The following is a 20,935-nucleotide window of genomic DNA, read 5'->3' on the forward strand; positions in this document are numbered from 1 at the left end:
GAAGTTAAGTGATGTGCAGAGCAGATATGTCAAATAACAGAGTTCTAGTGTGTAGAAACCAAGTCAACATTAATAAAAGTTTGCTGTCTTTCTAAGATGATCTTATAAGAGTGTCAAATGCTCTAGGACTTACAGTGCAAGAAGATGGGGCGAATCCAAGGCAGTGAAATGGAACTAATGAAAATGTCAGATAACACAATTTTGGTTGTTTGAAACAGACCTTTATCTAAGATAGTGAGATCTTCATTAGAGGGCCACAAACGTAACTTTTTTTATAAGAAATAATCTTAATACTTTTTTACATCAAGTCTGGCCTCTGCTGCCTACAAATTTGGATTGATATATCAAAGTACATATTGCCTTTAATGTTCCTGTCAAACCTGAGCTGTGATGCATGGAGTTATTCCCTACTTGGAGGGATGATTCTGTGAAACTTAGCTAATAAAAACGTGACACAGCCGGTGACTGATGTCTGTTCTCTCAGGGTATGTTAGCGTGGGACAAACACTGCATACACATTCTCTTCTTGACACTGAAAAATGAGACACATCTACTAAAAAAAACATAATAGATGCTCTAATGGTCTTGCATTGACCTTCTCCTTGTCTTTCTGCCTCCTCATGCACCGTTCTCGCCTCTTGGCTCGTTCCCTCCCTTCCCTTGCAGGCTCTGAGCCTACAATTCATCTTGCTGGTCTCTGCTGCCTCTGAATGCCTGTGCAGGACCCTGGCAGGCTCTGGGCTTCCTCTGTGGGAGATCCCAGGCTGCTTTTTGCCAGCTTGGACCATGAGCAGACAAAGTAAAAAGCTTTTTCCTGGTAAAATGAAGATACACTTCAAAAATCAAAACAAACCTCAGCAGCCAATCCAAATCCCAGTTCTAACAACCTGGTAATTTGTCAGTGCCAGGCGTCAGCCCACTATTAGTCTTTTTCTGGATAGAGATGACAGAGCTCTGTTGACAAGCTGCAGGACTTATTTTGGGAGCTGGCACCTGGCTCCTGGCACGTCCCCTGTGTGTGTCACGCTCCTCAGAGCTGCCTTTGCTCTGTAGGGGCTGGAGCTGGGCTGGGCTGGCACTCCCTGGCTGGGAACCTCGCTCTTTGCTCCCATAATTACATGTCCCTGCTGTCCCCAGGGCTGGCAGGAGGGCTGTCCCAGGGCTCACACACACAGAGCAGAAACTCCTCACCCTTCCCCAGAGGGGCTGGAAGGTGCTTTGGCCTCTCTCTCCCAGCATCTCTCTCCTCCTGTGTCCCTCTGCTCCCATCCTCTTGAGCTGCTCCCCTTGTCCTTGCTCATTGCCACAGTCAGGATGTGTATGCTTCTCCTCCTTCCCTTCCTGCAGGAGGCCACAGCATCTGATCTGGGGCCTTCCTGCTCCCACTGCAAGAAAATATTTAGCATTTTAATATATTTTTCACATTTTTAGAAGTAATTTATGTATGAGTATACACAGTGCTTAGTAATCATTTCTCAGATGAATGTGGAATTTTTCTAAAATTAAACTATCATTCTTTTCTCTTCATACTTGGCTGTCATATCTTTCTTAATGCAAATCAGTCATTGACTAGAGACACCTACTGTAAGAAGCTATTTTAGCTGTCTGATCGGTTATAAATTGATTTTGGAAGTGAAGACCATTATGGGGAGATAAGCTGGGATTGGTAGGGAATGGAAAAAATAATTCAAAGGGGAAGTTTTTATTTGAATGTGACTATTTACCTCTAAGTCAGAGCAAAGGCTGTAATCCAGGGGTCCTATCTCTCTTTCCTCCTGCTTTAACTCTTATACCACAAATCCTTTGCCTGCCTTGGCCCGATACAATGCAGAGCCCTTGAGGACCAGAGACAGGTGCCCCAAGGAAAAAATATTTCACCTTTCAGTCTCCACTTGATACAGGGAACATTATCTCTGAAGGAGCCAGGCTACTCTTCTGCTCTGAAGCAAGTCCCTTGGTGCAGGAATGAAAAGGAATCCATTATGGTTAGTTTCAGAGAAACCTCTCTTCCCTGCAGTATTTCCTCCTGCTATGCTTCAAGTGCTCTTCAGAGGGAATAGTCACATTTTCCAGGCAAAGAAAATGCCTTCACTATCACAGTAGTGGTCTGCACAAAGTGAGAGCAAAGCAAAGAATGTTCACTGGATGCAAGTTGGGAAGTTGGGGAAAATGAGAGCTGTTTTTTGGTTTTCTTTCTTCTGCTCTTTATTCTTCAGGGCCAGCTCTGATGTTGTCGACTGGGGTTTGAAAAAGGAGCTTAATTTTTAAGGCACGACTTTTCTCTTTGCATTTTTAAAATTTTCTATTACTTGCACTGCCAGTTCTTTGTATGTAATTAAAAGTATGCAAACAGTGGCTGAGTTTTTAAATTAATTCAGTTTGAGGGAACATGCTTACCAACTTCAAGGTTTGCATGCTGTGTCTACAGGAACAATTGTTATCCTGGCAGGAGTTTTGGAAGTCAGTTTTGAAACCACAAAAACCAAACATTTAAAGCAACTTCTCCTACCTACAAGTACTTCTGTGCTTTCCAGGTTTGTTACAACATTTCTTTTTTTTTCTCCTAGCAAATTACTAGTGCAGCACTACTCAGGTTTTGATTACTTATGATCAATTCACCTTGTCAAAGCTTCTGAACACTGTTAGTCAAATGTATTTGAATAAACAAATGCATGTAACAGTTGCTGCAGGTTTATGGATATTCATAGAGCAGAAAAACAACCTAATAAATCACATCAATTACAAATTGCCTTTTCCTTGCAATAGCCCTATTGTCCTCTGAATGCTTGTAATTGCAAGCTCAAAGGTAAGAAGTAAGAACATTCTTATTTCTCTAAGTTTTAAGGAAACATGTTTTTTTAATGCCTAGGCTTGTGGTTTCTCAGCTATTTACAGGATTTTCTAACATGCTCCATTTAATACAAAATTCAGGGCAGTTAAAATCCTCCTCTATTCCTGAGCTAGAAACAGAGTCCTGGATCAGACTGCAGCTCTGGAGTGAGGCCAGTTGCTGAAGGATGCGAATCTCCTGCCCCTCACCTTCCATGCATTGAGAGAGATCCCTTGCTGGCTCCCAGGGAAGCTCCCTGGGAACCCAGAGCTGCAGATGCACCAGTGGGAAGGTGTGATGCCTCTGGCAAGGATGTGTGGCATCTCCTGCAGCCACCCAGTCCCACCACCCCGAAAATGGAAAGCACTTCCCAGCTCCTTCCGACAGCTCTTCACATCAGCTGAGCTCAAAGCCTTCTGCCATCTGTTTTCATCTCAGCTGTGACCTATCAGAGTCTGTTTTATTGAGAATTCAGCACTGCTGCCCCAGCCAAGTGAATGCAAACACAGGGCTTTGCTCTAATGGCAAAGGAGCAGCTGCAGCAGGGCAGCCTGAGAGCCTGTGTCCTCAGTGTCCCCAGTGTCCCCAGTGTCCCCAGTTTCCTGTTTTGCACCAGCAACCTGTGGGGTGAGGAGAGCTGGCCCTGCTGGTCCTCTGAATCAGGAGACAGATGTGCCAGCACAGCCAGAGATGGAAGGACAGCCTTGGTTCATAGCTGAGCACTGTCCCGTGAGGCAGGAGCTGAACCACCACTGCAGCCCACACCCTTGGGACACAGCATGGTCCACCTGGCTGTGCCACTTCCAGACTTCCCAGCAGCCTGACAGGCAGGTTCTGGCTGTCCCATGGGTGCTCTGTGGGCACAGGCTGTCTCTGGGCAGTGCAATGCTGCAAAGCACTTGGGCTCCCACACGTCTTCCACCACTGGGCTGCTCTTGCGTGGCCATCTCTGCTTTGGGACCTTGCTCCTTCTGTTTTGGGGGAGCAAGAATTGCACAGGCAGTGACTGTGCTCCCTGTGAGCTGGAGCTGGGACAGCCTCATCTTTGAGCTCTGCCAGGGCACCTGCCTGGCTCAGTGGGGAGGTTTGAGCTGATGGCTGGGCAGGGGATGTCAGTCCTGGGCCTGAACTCTGCCTCTGCCACTGATTTATTCTTGGCTGATCTTTTGGAGGCCAGGACGTTCATGTGATTTCAGGGATGAGTCTGCAGCTACACACACACACACACACACACACACACACACACACACACACACACACACATATATAAACATGCACACACTGGTCCCTCTGTAGCTTGTTCAGGCCAGGATCTGGCTGCCAGACCTCTGGTGTCTCTCTGGTGTCCAGCCTCCCTCATAACTGCCTCCCACACCCCTTATCCTGCATGGACACTCCCAGCAGTGACGTTCCCTAGGGAAAAGCCCACAAACACACACTGGTTTCTCCAGATACTGCTGCCCAGACACACAGGCCCTCTGCTCCGTGGCTTGACTCCAGCTGCTGCTCACACATGCACACGCACATGCACACAGAACATGGTCCCTGACCCAGGAAAGCAACCACAAATGTAATTTAACAAGAAAACCAGGGCATGACCAAAAAAAGCATAATGCCCAGCAGCCTGTTCACATGCAACTGGCAATTTTTATCCACTTATCTCAGCATTTTCCATGCTTGTTCTTTTGCAAGCAACCTTCACCCTCCTGTTCTTGCCTTTGATCTTTACCCTTAAAAACCCCTGAGTCTCACACATTCCCACTAACTCCTTAAAGACATCCTGCAATACATTTCACACCATTTCCCAAATGCCCATCCCACAATGGGTCCTGAACACCTGGAGGCAATAACCCTGCTCAGTCTGCAAGGCTGTGTGGTGGCAGCAGCTCCTGCAGACTTGTTCCACACCCAAACCAAGGTCAGGTGTGCTGAGGTCCCTGGCAGTACCCAGGACCAGGTGCTGTGGGGCTTCCTCTGCTTGGTACTGTGCTCTGCCCACCTCCAGACCTTTGTGCTTGTGGTGATTAGCTCTTCATCACATCAAATAACAGTTCCCACCACTGTAAACATATGAGAAAAAGTAATCCCTGAATTTGAACCATTGTCAGCAGATCTGAAGTTTGATCTTCAGAAATCGTGTGACTACTGAGTCTTCTGTGCTCATTTGATAGACTATGACGTCTTCAGCCACTACAGTTTTCACAGTAACATGTGGGACAAGTCATCTCCTAAAGCACATTTACTACTGCTTTTTAGGAAGTCACAGTTTGACGTTAATGAAGAATGTGAACAGCATTTAAACACTAAACAAACTGGGTCTCATTCAGGGACAGGAGAGGAAGGCAACTTCTACCATCGACTCTCAGTTAGGCATTGTGCTGCTGCTTCCTTCTGTGCCAGAACAGTGTCTGTGAGAATTCTGTAGCCCTCAGGAGGTGACTGGGAGAACACCTGATACTGTGCAAAGGGAGTTGTTTTTCTGTTGCTCTTTGAAAGACTCTATGCAGAAAACTTGCAATTTATTGCTGTAAGATGTAAACAGGGGACACTCAATGTCAGACACACCCAGCAGGGTTAGGGTTGGGATGGGTCCTCTCAGGCTGCAGACCAGCAGAGCACACCAGGGATGTAGTGCATGCAGGAGAGGACCTGACCAAGACATTATTTTGTTGTCATATTAAAAGCAACCCAGCAATAAATTACCATTTTGCAGACCACCTGCCCTTTGCTATCTCCTCTGGAAAAAGCAGGGATGTTAAGTACCAGCATCTCTGGAAATACTGAATCTGCCAATATAAATGTTTTAATTAAACTCTGTGCAAAGGCCACGTGCATAACCTCACGGGATACATGAAACCTTACCGGGGTGGTGACTTCAAAACCACATTTGCAATCTTCTGTTTACTATTGGCAAACATTTCCAGGAGACATGTTTGTGAGGAGTATGTGTAGAATTTGCCACCATAGCTGGAGGCTTTATCCAGCAGCTGCTGAAGGGATGGCATAATACCTGTGTTGCCAGGCTTGACACAGAGATGAAGCACTTCTTTAGATTAGTATGGAATTAATTCCTTTCTTGGCTACAGAATGGTTATATTTGATGCTGCCCACTTGGAAGTGATGCTTGAATGGATCAACAATATTTTTGATAATATCTGCCAAGACCATTTTGACTGAGTCTTTTACTCATTTTTACTCATTTTTATAAATCATGCGTCAATTTAGAATATAATGCAGATAATGACAAGGTGTTGAAAACCAAAACCTCATAGTGTTTTGCATTTCTTACATTCATGTCACAGACTTTATTTTGGAATTAATGAAGTTGTCTGGAGAAGCAGGCCAGATGTGATTTTTAAAATTCCATCACTACTTTGATTATCTGGACTCTGTTGTATAATAAACTATTTTGGAAGACAGATCTACTCATTAGCCAGTCTGTTACCAGAGCCATTTAAAAAATGACTGATAGTATTGAGGAGCACAGAGGCTGCTGAGGAATACCTTGCTGCATCCAGCACAAACACGCAGTCTGTTGTTTGCAGGTGTGGGTTGCAAGACTCAGTAGTGGAGAGAAACGGAATCAGTTTCTCATCCAAATCTTTTTCAAAGACAGAGGAAAATGCATTTGGGAGATAAAAGAGATGACATCACTCTCTAGAGCTCAGGCACATGTCTCTGCTCCCAGCCAAGCAGCAATCACTGTGATGAACTCAACTTCTCCAACTTCGCAGTGAGGAGGCAGGTGAGAAAATTACTGTGCTTGTCCTCCAGCTCTGGGATGGTGGATTTAAACAGTTATAGTCACTGCTGAAAACAGGGATCTATTTTGGGGTACAGCAAATCTATTTCTTGCCAGTGCACTGGAAAACCAGAAGGTAGACCTGGGAAAGATTCACTTAGAATAATAAAGTCTATTTTGGCTTGGTACTTGCACATAGACAAGCCACCGGTTGTCTGTGTGCCTTTTAGAGAGGCAACACTTGGTATTTTTGAAGGCAGAGGAATTTTGGGAATCTAAAACCTATGCAAAGGGATTATATTTAATAGAATTTTGCTGATCTCGAGCAAACACAGGAGCTTTTGCCACAGCTTTCAAAATCTGCAGGGGCTCTTGAGTCATCTGTGCACCCCTGAAGCTGCACCAGCAGATACCAACCACGGCTGTTTGCAGCTGCTGTGACAAATGGGGTGGAACAGGCCCTGATTTTCTTCTGCCATATGAAGGATATTTAATGCAGCTTACACTGATAATTCTCCACCAAGCATGAGGCTGGAAATGGTGCTTGCAACAGGTGAGCTGCTCTCACCTATCCTAGCACTGGATGGCTGGAAAAATGATGCCAGGAAGAACTGCAGTCAGGGAATGCCTGGGCTACAGCATCTACAGCTACTGTGATTCCTAACAAATACAGCTGCACCCTTGGCTGCCAAGGCAAGGAATTTTTGTACCTTCATTATGAATTGAAGTGAAAAAACCCAGAAGCTACAAACTGGAGGATGCAGCTGAAATATGAATTATCAAGAGCGAGATGGAGCTCAGGATAACTTGACTGAAGATGTAGAAGAAAAAAAAAAGTAGAGTGGAAATGAAGTTAAATATGTGGGGTTTTTCTGTATGTGTAAGCAATGAATTTTATGGGGTACTTATGTCTTTTAAAATTTTATTTTGAGTTATATATTTGAAAACTAAAAAAAAAATCATCAAATTAAGGGCTGCTGCTGTTAGGTATGTTCTCATCATGAGGAAGCCATCTCCTAGAAGAGGTTCTATCTAAATGAAATCTGCCTAAGAAACTTGCCACCAAAGCACATCTTTCTTATTTTTCATGACAAGCAGTGACAATGGTTAAAGTTTCTCACCCTAATTCACAACTAAATAATGAACATCCTTTCTGTGATCAAAAGTTAAGTTTGCTGGCCTTTGAGGGGGGCCTGAACACACACTCTTTAGCCATTAGTTTTGTCTTGTGGTGGGCCTGTTTGAGGGTTTTGATATGTTTTATGTATTTTGGAGTTATTTGCCTTATTTTTGCTAGGCTGTTACATGGCATTTTTGTTACTATTCATTGCAAATATGCCCACATTATATATAATTGGCATATGTGAAATAGATGCAGAGCTACTGAAAGTAACAGAAATGTCAACAGCAATTGTAAAAAGGCAGCTACTACTGATTTGCACTTTTACAGAGTAGCTGCATTTCCCAAATAATCAGCCAAATAAAATTGTGGTTGTACCTAGAAATATTTTAAAATGTAAATTTTATCTGTAGACTTTCCTGTTTACAGCTGAAATTGTCCAACATGGAATTTGATTAGAATTCTCTAACATGAACCTACAGGTTGAATCCTGTTGCTACATTCTATTTTATTGAATAGGAAGATGATGAACAGTGCAGGTAATGCTGGATAGAGCAATATTCCTTTATTTAATTTTGCAATTTAAAGTTAAGAACATTTTGGTTAATGGAAAGTGAAGATAGTGTTAAGGAGGTTATTATTTATTGGTTATTTATATGGCAATGGGATTGTATTATAAAGCATTGGGTTAGAAAAACTGACATGTTAAGTCTCCTTAACTCTCAGGCACTGGAGAATTGCCCTTGGTTCCAGTTGAAAAATAGATATTGGCTGATATAAACAAGGTACAAACGGTGTCTAGTTCATTTAGAACTCCCAGGTGGGAAAATTTGAGTAGGTTTTCAATGAAGAGTCTATTATTCCTTGGTAACGGAGAGCATCACATATGAAAACTATGGCATCTAAAATGAGAAATCTTAAATCCAGCCAGTGCTGGCTGACAATGCTCTATTCAACTTGTTGAGTTAATCATTACCTTTAATTACCAGAAATCTTTTTGTGATGGTAGCCATTTCTCAGATGCTCTAGTGAGGTGTTGGCCTCACTAGTGGAGGTGAAAATTTAGCAAATTCCTATTAGTGATATGGTGATGTTTTATTGCTAAAAAACAAAAATAAGAAACCCCCCCCCCCCCCCCCCTTACTGGTTATGTTATTTTACCATGTTTAAGATAACTTATCCACTCATCCAGTAAACTGCAAATTCCCTGGGACCAAGACTTTATGTTTATATTTGTATGCTGCCATTCTGACCAATAGGGCAATGTAGTCCATAAACAATAACAGAATGCCACTTAATTTCAGATTATAGGCTCTAGAAGAAATTCAGTCTGTGATTTTGCTTTCTAGGCATGGTTATCTGAGATTTCATGTAATCATTAGAGCAGCAAAAATTTTAATGTGATCCTATGCCAGCAGAATATCCACAATCATTCTAAACTAAATGCCTGTGAGGACTTGCTGGATCTTTCAATGTATGTGATGTTGTTTTATTCTGACAAACTTAATCAACATACTTATCTCATAACAAAAAAAATATTATTTTTCCTAAAATCTTATATAAAAGAATAAATACTTATAAGGACGCATCACCAACACATTATCTAGCATGGTGGCAATGCTGTTTTATCAGAAACTAAAGGAATATTGGTGTGAGAGCAATTTAATCTACTTCAAAAACATAAATATAAAGAGTAGTAAAAGTCTGAAGATGAAGATAACGAGAGCTGCTGAAGCAGAATGCCAGAGCTTCAGTGTTGAAAGATAAGCAGCAAGTCTCTTACTCTTCAGGTGGGTCACATGAGGCTGCCTGCCAGAATGAAACTAGTGAAAAGTCACATTTTTAATACTGTTTTCTAATTTTTCTTGTTGTTTCAAATACTACTGTCTTTAATTATGGCAACAGCTGTTGGCAGCACTGTACAATATGTGTCTGCACAGTATGTGTTCTCTCACATTTTGTTCTTCAGAGAGTGGGGCTTGGATTTGTTTTTATTTAAAGCTAAAGAAAGGATTTTATAAGCTATTCAATAACTGGAATCCTTAAAAATTCACCTTACCATGTGGAAATGTGCCCATGAGGAAAGCCCACAGTTCAAATGCACCACGCAATGCCAAGGGAAGTGTGGATTCCTCCTTCTCCTCTTTCTCTCCTCTTGGTGATGTAGGGATGTTTTTCAACAAAGAATAAGTAACAATCTCATGCATTTTATAGCTTGCTCAAACATTAGACAAACATCTGCTGTACAGTAATACTGTGATGTGAACTGCAGTCAACTAAGGATTGTCCCTACCAGAAAAGTTGATATATTTATTGAAGAAACCCACAGAAGATGCAAACTTCAGTCTGACCCTGTTTGTTTTCTACCTTTGTTGCTCGTTTTTTACATGAATGTGTATATATATATATATATATATATATAGTCTTCCTAGGGAGGTGGTGGAGTCACCATCTCTGGATATGTTTAAAAAAAGACTGGACTTGGCACTTGGTGCTATAGTCTAGTTGTGGTGTTCGGGCATAGGTTGGACTTGATGATCTTAGAGGTCTCTTCCAACCTCATTATTCTGTGATTACGTGATTCTGTAATATGTACATTCTATGTGCTCCCAGGCCAAAAGCTGAAATGAAATAATGATGTAGGGATATGGACTCTGGGCAATATTAAAGAAAAATCCTGTGTGCCTGTGAAATCCAGATCCCCTTTTCCAGTGATATCTGGAGAATGCCAAGTGACTTAAAGATAACATTTAGGCTTTGCTGGCCTGTGTGCCTTTATCTGAGCATGATGCCATTCAAGCATCATTTTCACTCCTCCTCACTGACCCTCCTTTGTCCCTTCTGCCTCCCTGTCACCCTGTGTCTGGCTGCCAACAGAAATGCCTACTGATCTGAAAAATGCTGGGAACTCGCTGTTTCCATCTGGATCTGTTCCCTGCCATGTCCCCCAGTGTGGCCACACACAGCTGTGCCGCCCTGGGCGTAGCAGCGGGGATGATTTTAGCTGGGTGAAGTTGATCTGTCACCACCCATGAGAGCACAGCCTCAACCCTTTTCCTCCTTAGTCTCACACCAGCAATTAACTCATCAGCTACTGGCACAATGTCTCCTGCTGTTCTTGAGCAGCTTTTGAGATCCACAGAGGCTCTGCTGGGAATTGGGAAGCAGAAGGAAAAGCAGAATCAGGCTGCTCCTTCCAGGGAAGGGCAGGGAGTTCCTCACACCACAGTGGCAGGAAGATGCTGTTTGTCACTCTCCAAGCTTGGCTGCTGCACTGGAGCTGGCCACTGAGCCCAGGCTGCATTTCACCTCCCAAAAACCCAAGTGCAGCAGGAGCCCTGACTGATCTGTCAGTCTTGAGTGAGCTAAGTCTGAGGTGACCTGAGAAAACTTCAGAACATCTCTGGGGACTCGCTGGCAGCTGAATGGCAGCCTTGAACATTCTGTTAGCATATAAATGATAGTCTTGGGTGAGCAAAATGATCAATTGGTGTCAAAGTGTCTTTCAGGATATGTTCTCGCTTCTTCCTGGTGAAAGCCAAGACTTGAAGGTGAAACTTGAGTCATGGAAGAAAAGACAGGGTCAGAGAGCGCGCACAGGGACAGCTATAGGCTCACAGAGGGACATAAAATTTATTTTTTCCACCCTCTCAGTTTCCTCTGAGTAAATGAAACTATAATCTGACCCTTTTATTCTGATAATCTTTGAAAAGGAATTAGTCTTGCCAAAAACCTCTGCTAATGCACCAAAGGAACGAGAAGCAAGTCATAACACATGTTTTGGATCAAACAGTAACATTCTGTTGCACACATCTAAAACACAGTGGAGGGAACACAGTGCAGCTTTGGAGTGTGCCTGGGGACATGAATCACATATTAGCTCAATATTTGCCCAAAGTGTATAAATCATCAGGATTCAGGCAGCTAAACTTTGTTTGTAAGAGCTGCACCAGTAAATGTAAAAGGCTGCACACTGCAGCCTTGTTTATTTTAGCTGTGCATTTTGAGGCTTTACCTATACACCAAGTAATATTTAGTGGTTTTCCCCTTCTTTTTGAACAAGGAAATTGCGTAAATAACACAACAATGAAAGAAATGCTCCACCCCAGAGAGAGCAAAACATCAGCAGCATGACCAATTTTGACATTCTTATGGATTTGTGCTGGCAGCTTTGACAATAATAACCAACAGCTATATTTAATGTAAATTTAGCACTAGACATCAAAACCAAAAAAGGTGATTGGTGCCATGCAAAACTGCCTCAAGAAAAGTTTAGTCAGTCTAGTGAAGATTATGTGCAGTTGTGTCAGTCAGTTGACTTTTGACTGAAAAGCAGAATATGGGGTGGGTCAGCAAATTTTTGGCTTTGTGGTGCTGTGAGAAGAAGGTGAGGGTTTTCTGTCTGACGGCCCTCTGGGAGCTTGTGACCCTCTTGGGCACTTCAAACCAAACCTGAGAAGGGGGAGTGTTTCCAACTATCCTAATTTATCAATCCCACTTGGCAGGTGGGTGAAGGACAGAGGTTTTCTTCATGCCTTGTCTGCACAAATTACTGCTCTGTGTTGGGCTTGGCAGCCCCACAGCTGGCCAGGGGGCAGACCAAATCTCCAATCTGTCTTTCCACGCTGGTCCTATTGTCTCCTGCCCAAGTGTCAAGACAGAAAAGAGCAGCAAGGGCATGGAGGAGAAGTGAGTGGAGTCACCAGAAAGCCTGGGAGATGTAAAGGCAACTGGAGAAAACTGCAAGGCCAAATATTCCAGGGACATGTACAGGACCAAGGGGACACGTGGTGAACTGACAAGGCTGGAAGCAGAGGGGTGTTGTTTGGGGTTAAAAAGGAAAGCTCTGGGACATTGAACTGCAGGAAATCAAGGTTCAGTAGTTCTGCTCCTCAGGGAGCAACTTGTCTTCAGAGCTTGACAGTATTGCATTGTGGTTAAATCTGTCTGGAAGGATTGGTTTATTGCTATCATGATATATGAATCTCCTCCAGATACTTATCTCAGAGGTTGTGGAGGGGTTCAGTAGGCAATGGCAGGCTATAAATGGGGGAGGAGAAGGACGTCAAGCTTAACATCAGGGAGGAAGGAAAGCTAAAATAATAAATATTGATTTGGAGTATGTCTCTTATTATCTCTGAGTGAACAGGAAAATGTAATAATAATGTGATATTTATGTGAACCATAAATTATCCACGTGGAGCTCTTCTGCATTGGTGTTGACTAATCAAGGAACCATGGTGGGGAGTGGCTGGCCATGCTGCTCATCCAACAGCTCGAGTTCATTGTTGTATTTAATTGTATTCCTGCAGGCTGTACATTTTTATTACTTTATAGCCATTTGTGGATGCATGCCCCAGCTCAAGGAAATCACTTTTGCCAGGTGGTTTGAGTCAGTGAGAGACTTGTCCTGACTTTGGTGATCCTTTGATCTGTTCCCTGCTCTGCAGCTGAAGGGAGCTGAGTAAATCCTGATGACAACAGACATTTCACTGAGTTAAAATCTTCCATGTGGATTTTGACCATACAATGAAAGGGAGTTGTAAAGCCAAACCAGGCACTGGACATGCAAATTTAATGCTGCATTAACCCACTGGCAAGAATAGGAGACATAATCTGAAATTTATTGTACTTTAGTAGGGAGTGTCCACACTCCTGGACACACAGCTTGGGACTGCATTTCATCACCTTCATATTGAGGTGTTAAAGTTTCAGGATTACATGTGCCAGACCCTTCATTGCTTCAAATTCATTAAAAAAAATCCACACAATGTTTTGCTTAGAAAGTGTTCTTTGTGTGGAGCAACATGAAAAGGAAAATAAGATTTGTTGTCCAAAAAAGAATCCCCAAGGAAAAAAATTAATAACATGGCAAGTTGTGATTCCTTAATACGCAGATCAGATGGAGGAAATGTTAATGATGGCATGAATGTCAAGTTTTCCCCATGCCAAAGTCAAGGTAGAAAAGTCATCCAAAAAGCCAGTGTGGATGTTCACCATGTGGTCACATGCCCTTATTTTGTAGTCTGGTGAACAGATCAATACATGCAACAAAGGCATTGACATCTCATTAAGTCTGAAAGCACTGATATGGTGTCAATGCCGTAGTTACATCTATTGAAGAGGATACATTAAGGTTATTTTTGTCAGAGTGTTATTTCGTGCTACTTGCAGAAATTCATGGTGGGTTTAGGGTACACCTCTGCTGGTATTTACTTCTGTGTAAGCTTCCCAGTTAGGCTTTTGTCCAATTTCCATTTTTTAAAAAAGCTTTACGTAGATTGAAAAATGATAGTGACATTCTGAGATGAGCCAGATCTGCTTAAATCTGGGATATTTTCTGATTTTGGTAAACTCTCCGTTCTACAGGCTGAGTGAAGGATGCACCTTCACTGTGCACATGTGACACAAAGGAGGACTTTCTTTTACATTTTCTACTCTACAATTCCACCCTTTTGCTTATTTAGCATAGCTGGTGAAGCTCAGACCAGCTCCTGGCTGCGTACAAAGTATGTGGAAGCTGAGAAAGTACATTCAGCTGTGCCTGAGTTCTCTGAATTGTGCAGGTACAGTCTTTGTGCAGGGGCTGTGTGTGACTCCTGCAGACCCTCTCCCAGGCAGATCCATGATCAGGCACCAGCCCAAGCCTGAGGAGCCAGGAATCCTTCCCTCTCCCTCTCTGCCACAGCAGAAATCAGCTGTTGTATTTGTCTGCACAGGAGGGAACAACGGACAAAGATCAAAGCCAATTTACTGCTGCACAATCAGATTGCACCATTAACAATAATAAAAAAAGGATGCTTTGGGTTTAGACCTTTTATTTTGTGTTTGTGACATTTCATTTGTACAGTTTCTTCTCTTAGTCCATGAATTTTTATTTTTACCAAGAAATGTGCTGTGGTAAAAGCTTTGAACTTGAAACACATTTGAAGAGTCTGATTTTGCATGATGAGTGAAAATCATCATGTAAAGTTCCACCTTAGTTGTCTAAAGATAAGTTCATGCAGGATCACTGACCACTTACAAATGTTTTTCTCCTTACTAGATCTCTTGAATTAGGAGGAGACACTGTAAGAGGAAAATTATGGGGGTTTTTAAAAGTTATTTTATTTTATTAGGGCATTGCTGCTCTGAGTATTTGGGAAGGGTTTTTTCTACTGCTGCTTTTTGGTATTGGGACTCCAATGCAAATAACCAGCATCTGCCACCATCAGGGTTTTTTTCCTGAACATTATTCTGTCTGACACTACACAGTTTTTCAAAAGGAATTCTTGTAAACCTTTGAAACACCAATGTCTGATTGCTTTGAAATTTTAACAGTGTCAAATATTTCTTTGAAACTGGGGACAGTAAAATGAAAGCTGAACAGGCAGCTCTGCCCACACAAACAATTTTTTTTTTTTGCATTTTCAAGTGTTTCTGCTGCTGGTTGCTTTTGGAACTTTGAAAGGTCTTTCTAGTGTTTGAAGTGTGACACAAACAAGGGACTCTTCCATATTTCTTTCTCAAAGATGAGGAATTTTCAAAATTTTTGAAGGCAATAAAAAGGAAAATAAAAAGCAAAACCAGAACAATTTTGATGTTATCGATTTTACAGAATCAGTGTGAAAAAGAAACAGGAAAAAAAGGAGAAAGTCTCTCTGTGTGTGTATCTTGAATTTGTCAGGTTTCACATTTCAAGTTTTGTTTGTTTGTTTGTTTCTTTGTGAAACAAACAATCTTTCCTGTTCTACAATAATAGCAACTTTTTTTTGAAACATGACTTTTAATTTTCACATAGTTCTGATGATAAGTCTGCCTTATTTTTAGGAAAAAAGAATCCCTTCTATCTATGCAGTGAACTGGCTTTTGATGTCTAAAGAATTTTACATTTGGACAGTTAAGTTAGAAATAACTAGTAATATGTTCGTTGATTATATGTCTTCGATTCCAGCAATACTCCTTCCTGAATTATGAGAGAAAATTAATTAAACTTTCTTGATAGAAAGAACTATCTTGTGCCTCTTCCTCTAAGCTGTCTTCTGCAAATATGAATAAAGACTAATAATGTTACACACATTGAATTTCAAGGAAATTTCTTACAATATGTAAAAGTAATCATGTGCAAATGTGTTTGCAGACTGGGATTGTATTCTCACCCAAATATATAATGCAGTTTCCAGGTGGTAGCTATCTGATATTATGTCTATTTTTGTTTTAACACAATGAATACTCAGCAGCAGAGTAATACTGCTCACTGCCTTTTCCTTCTAATATTGTTCATGGCAGAAATCCAATTTATACAGTGCAAATAATCATTATTTCCAATAGGTTGAGGATCTTTCCTGGCAAGAGCATAACCAATGCCTTCTACTCCTACTTGTGTAATTCATGATATTTCAGTGATGTGAGTGAGCATATAAAATCCATTACCCACAGCAGGATTGTGGAAAGGGTGAAAATAAAAGAGAAAAGAAAACAGGGAGCATTCCTAGTGCTGCCAGGCATGGGGGGTTAATGCAAACAGCAAAGCAGGTGGAAAAAAATGCAAGAAGGAAGTTTAATACCCTGAAGAAGTTACAGGGACCTTGTGGCCCTGGGGATGGCTCAGTGCCCTCACCCCCAGGGAATTTGGCTATTTCTCAGCAGGTTTTTTACCAGAAGATTGCCACAGTCCCCAGGCTCTTTCCTGGATGGCTTTGGATGCACAAAGAAAGGACCTGAGCAGCAATCAAACCTGAGTCCCTCTCTCAGCTGGAATTCTGGGGGCTCAGTGCCAAGCACTGAACTCCTCAATTGTCTCTTGCAAGAAGCCTCCAGCAGGATGCTAAAGCAGGAGCATGTTTTCATCGCCGACTTTGCGAATGGGAGTGACTCATGTGCCATCTGTTTTGTCCCTCCACCCCATCATATGGGCTCCCTGTTTGTGCTGGATAATGCATTTGCCATCTATTAAAGGGAGAGGAAACTTTGGAACAGCCAAAACAAACACGCCTGAGAAAGGCTGAAGTTTTTGCAAGGGTCTGGCTGGAAAGCCGCTCTCACTTTCCACTGAAACGTGGTGCTGGGGCAGGGACAGGCCAGGTGACAGCCCACAGAAATCTGACAGCAAGCCAGGAATTCCTCAGTGTGGGGCACAGAGGGGAGGAGTAGATGAAAAGGGACAATTGGCAGGTTCAGAAAGGCTGAGGAGATATTCAGCACCTCTCTGAGTCGTGGGACCTGCTGCAGGATGCTGAAATCTTATCTGGTGCTTGAAAGGTGCTTGAATAAATGAATGGAAAAAAATTTCCATCAAGAGCACTAAAACACAATGACAGCACCTCAGGCTCGTTCTGCAGTGTAAACTCTGCGTGCTGCTGGCACTAAAACTGGGACTCTGAAATCACTAAGCCTTGTAACGGGCTCGAAATACTGATGCCAGAATAAACTGGAGAGCTGGATTAGTGCTGCCTTGGCCATTCATAGCCTGAAATGTTACCAGACTTTTTACCTCTGAGGTTGCTCAGTTAAAGAGTCCACCAAGATGGCAATAGCCCCATCTGAGGAGAAGGACTATGCTGAGTAGTAACCAGAACATGGCACACTCCACCCATTTCCTAAAACACTGTCTAATACAGCCATAATGTGCTGCTGGCAGTGCTTGCTAACAGGACATGCATAGATGGCATCACTGCAGGAAAATCAGTGAAAACGTGGGCTCTTAAGCATTACTTCATAACAATAAGCAAAAAGCATAAGCAAGGCCAAGGAATGACTTACAGCCCAAGTATCAGCCTTTCCTCAGTAAACACCATATTTCCCTTGCTGCCTTTCTGTTACATGTTTGTACACCATCCCTCCCAGGGTTAAAGACGTTATATGGATAGAAGTGCAAGATGTGCTGTATAAATGTGTTAAAAATATATCTTGTTTTCCTGTCATTTCAGGTCTGCCTCAGTGGGCACCTGACCCCATCACAGCTGATACCCCACGAAGAGCTCACATTGGTGACACAGTTCCAGCCTCCCAGCTCAAGCCTAGACATGAGCCAGGATGTGTCTCAGCCTTGCCCCAACTGGTTTGTGTTTCTCCCTGTTGAGTGAAAACGTTACCTAGCTAAATGAGTATGAGGAACAAACTGTACCTACCACCAGAAAAGCTCTCTTGAAAACAGTTTCCAAACATATGCGTGAGGTAATGAGCCTGTTTCCCTGCCTGTGTGTCACAGCACTCGGTGCTATTCTGGTTGTGCTTCTCAAGCTGGCATTGCTTTTTTAATGCTCTCTCTCCTGCTCTGCTCTGAGTCAGTCTCTGCACAATCCCAGGCTGCTTTTGTGAGGAGCTGCTGGGCAGCCTCTGCCATCCCCAGCCTGCTCTGCAGCTCTCCTACCCCTTCATTTTACCTCTCCCATCTCCAGCTACGTCTTTTTCCAGCCTGATGTGAACATGAAAGGCACAGGAACCATCTCAGTGGTTCTCCCTCCTCTCCCTTGCCAGGAACAACAGCAGCAAGCCCACAATGGTGTCATTCAGCACAAGTGCATTCAGAAAATAAGTGTGAGCTGTTCAGAAAGCTCAGCCTTTTGCTGATGAAATCTCTGAGAGCTTCTTGTGCATTACATCACTTTTCTCAACAGTTTGCAAATCGTTTTTCCCCCCCTCTGGAAATATTTGTCACAGTAGATTATTTTACCTTGTGCTGCTGTATGTAAAATGCAGAATGTTAATACTTTATTTGGTTAAACATGTGTAATTTGGGAAGACAGGTGAAGTGATGGATTAATCATCACGCTTTTAACTCTAAGTCTTGTTAGCTGCAGTTTTAAATGTTGTTTATTTGAAATTACAGTGTGAGTATGATGTCTAAGTGGAAGCTCTTTACATATATAAAATAAAGCTGCTTTTGCTCTTGGTAATAAGTGAGAGGATTTATTTAAAATCTGTCATTTTCCATCACACCTGGATGTTCAGATAGACTTATCACAAATAACTCAGTAGCAAAGTTAAAGTTACTAAAGTGCAGTAAAATTTTCCTTCTGCTTTCTATGAATATCTCTAAGTCTTGACCTACAGAACCTTTCCTACTTATTGTGGGAAGGTAATTTTACAGACAAAAAAAATTACAGACATCTGGATAAGTGGCTATGAGTTGAATCCAATTCTGCTGCTCACACTGAGTAGGGAAATTGCCCTTTATACAATTCACAGCTGTCCCAAGTCACCTTCCTCACCATCTATTAATAGGTTTTTTGCTCAAGACATCTCAACTTCAAAAGAAATCCTTCTTAGAAAAGCATGCAGTATTTCTGGGAAGATAGGGGTACTCCTGCTTTGAATTTGTGCAGTGCAAGAGAGAGGTGAATATTAGTTTTGTCAGAATGGCAACTGAAGCAAAAGAATGGAAAAATGTTCATCTGATGCTGAGCCAGAAATAGTATTTTAAAGGATTCTTTATTGAAACTCAAATGCTTTATTCAAACTAGAAAAGATTTTTCATTTTGGGAGTATTTAATCCTTTTAACCTTTTTTTGCTTTAGATTTTATTTAGATAAATTGTGTTCTTGCAGAGAAATTGTTTGCTTTGTTGTCAGACAGAATATGTTGGTATTTCTGAGATGAAACATTGATTAAGCAGCATCCAAACACTGTGTTTTGGTGTAATATTCCCAGCTATGTTTCACAACAAACTTTTTAGTTCCCAGGGAAGTTTTGCTCATTTGAGGCAGGAGCTGGTGGCAGTCCAGAAGAAATGAGCAGAAAATCCTTCCTAAAAGAGAGACAAAAGAGTATTTTGAGAAGCAGATCCTTCTTCCTTGACCAGCGCTGGTGGGAAGCAGTTGCTGAAGCAGTTGATCATCTTTAGTGATGCTGGTGATGCCCTTCTGAATTCTACTTCCAGGAACTGGTATTTCTTATCTTTCAGCTCTGAGGGGAGACACTAAAGACCTGTGTTGCTAACTGGTACAGCAGCTGGCACAGAAGAATTTGTTGCCACAGACACACCCTTTGCATTCAAGAGTTCAAATGTTTCAATTTCATTTGTGGCTGCCCTGTCTAGAGGCAAAAACTGTGATGTCTGTGCTGAAGCCCAGCCTGTTCATGATATTAGAGATGCACCTTGGCTGTCAGAGTATATTTTCCCATCCCTGGGAAATGCAATTACCCTGAGCAAGAAAGGGAAGTGTGAGGAAATCGTGCTGAGCCTCACGGTGGCCTGGGGGCATGGTGCTGGAGCAACCTTGCCACCACTAGCAGTGCACAGCTTGGCTTTGTGCTTCCACCCTAGCTGATGTCCACCTTAGCATGGCTTTGACAGGAGAAACTCTGGAAATCAACATTTTTGAGGGTAGAACAGGAGATGAGGACTTGCCAACATTTATCATCTGACAATAAGCAAGTAAACAGGCTGGCAGCCACATCTAAGATTATCTCCTCTCTGCTTGGGACTGTGTTATGTTTCAGTTGAGCTTAGGATGGAAAAGAAGGACTTGTGCTTATTTTTATCTTCAGCTTTCACGTTCATGGTTGTCTGTGTTCCAAGACACTGCGGTGCTTGTGGCTGGTCCAGGCTGGAAGGTGCTGGGGTCCAACGAAGAACTTAGGAGAGTCACACTGCTGTGAGGCCACAAGGACACCGTGCCCCAGTGTGAGATCAGCACCTCCAAGGCAGCTCAGAAACACCCTTTTTCCAGAACATGTGGTTAGATCCTGTGATCATTTGCCTTCCTGGCAGGAATTTCTTCTAAACTGCCTGTTACCTGCTTTCCTCCTTTTAAATCACTGCTCATAGCTAGCTGTGTATAGTTTGTACTTATACAGCTTTCCTGCATTGAATAGCCAGTTTTTTGTTTCAAGTATTGGACCACAATAAGAAAAAGAGTTGGAAGAAAATGAATCAGCTATGAAATTATCTATTCACAGCATTGGTTTCCTGTATTTAACAACCAGGTTTTCACTTGCCCAGATAAAGTTATTTTATTCTACTCATTCCTGTTTGTTTTCTTACATCAGAACCCTTCCCTTCCCTTCCCTTCCCTTCCCTTCCCTTCCCTTCCCTTCCCTTCCCTTCCCTTCCCTTCCCTTCCCTTCCCTTCCCTTCCCTTCCCTTCCCTTCCCTTCCCTTCCCTTCCCTTCCCTTCCCTTCCCTTCCCTTCCCTTCCCTTCCCTTCCTTCCCTTCCCTTCCCTTCCTTCCCTTCCCTTCCCTTCCCTTCCCTTTCCCTTCCCTTCCCTTCCCTTCCCTTCCCTTCCCTTCCCTTCCCTTCCCTTCCCTTCCCTTCCCTT

The 20,935-nt window shown here is 42.6% G+C and overlaps 1 long non-coding RNA gene across 1 annotated transcript in view; it reads left to right on the plus strand.

Moving 5' to 3' along the window:
* Positions 1-20,637, plus strand: part of LOC140685009 (uncharacterized) — a 77,125-nt gene extending 56,488 nt beyond the window's left edge. The window contains exon 3 of the long non-coding RNA XR_012058105.1: positions 17,601-20,637. This is a non-coding gene — a long non-coding RNA (uncharacterized lncRNA). The remainder of the gene's footprint in view (positions 1-17,600) is intronic.
* Positions 20,638-20,935: the final 298 nt, after the last annotated feature.

This window comes from Taeniopygia guttata, chromosome 1 (assembly GCF_048771995.1).
Source record: "Taeniopygia guttata chromosome 1, bTaeGut7.mat, whole genome shotgun sequence".
NCBI classification, from domain to species: domain Eukaryota; kingdom Metazoa; phylum Chordata; class Aves; order Passeriformes; family Estrildidae; genus Taeniopygia; species Taeniopygia guttata.